Source organism: Penaeus monodon, chromosome 25, assembly GCF_015228065.2.
Source record: "Penaeus monodon isolate SGIC_2016 chromosome 25, NSTDA_Pmon_1, whole genome shotgun sequence".
NCBI lineage: Eukaryota > Metazoa > Arthropoda > Malacostraca > Decapoda > Penaeidae > Penaeus > Penaeus monodon.
In genome coordinates this window covers 32,340,290-32,340,682 of record NC_051410.1, presented here as the reverse complement: position 1 = coordinate 32,340,682, position 393 = coordinate 32,340,290, and the positions used below count along the sequence as shown (strand labels likewise).

The following is a 393-nucleotide window of genomic DNA, read 5'->3' as shown; positions in this document are numbered from 1 at the left end:
CTCTTTGATCAATACCTCGGTCTTTACTGTATAATTCTCCTTATTTATTCTTTATTTGTCGACTAAGAATAAACTTTACATATTGTGCACAACTTACCTCGGAAACCCGTGATTTTCGCTATATCACTACAAGAACTTTGCAATATATCCATGTTTTTGTTATATGTTTTCCTCTGAAGTTTTCTTTTTTGTATTTGAGAATAAAAAAAAAAACTCACCTAATTACAAATTGCAGCGCATTACTGTGGGGGAATAAGAAGGTACACGACCAATTTTTTTTTCCGAACTAATCAGACAAATTTACACAACGGGAACGTGACTTTCGTTCCGAGTTCGTCCAAAGAATTAGAATGAAGAAGGGGAAAATAAGTCGCTTTAATTCTAACAACATTC

At 33.3% G+C, this 393-nt stretch overlaps 1 protein-coding gene across 1 annotated transcript in view; it reads left to right on the top strand.

The window, feature by feature from the left end:
- Positions 1–393, top strand: part of LOC119589151 (zwei Ig domain protein zig-8-like) — a gene marked incomplete at its 5' end in the record, with an annotated part of 79,650 nt that overhangs the window by 73,491 nt on the left and 5,766 nt on the right.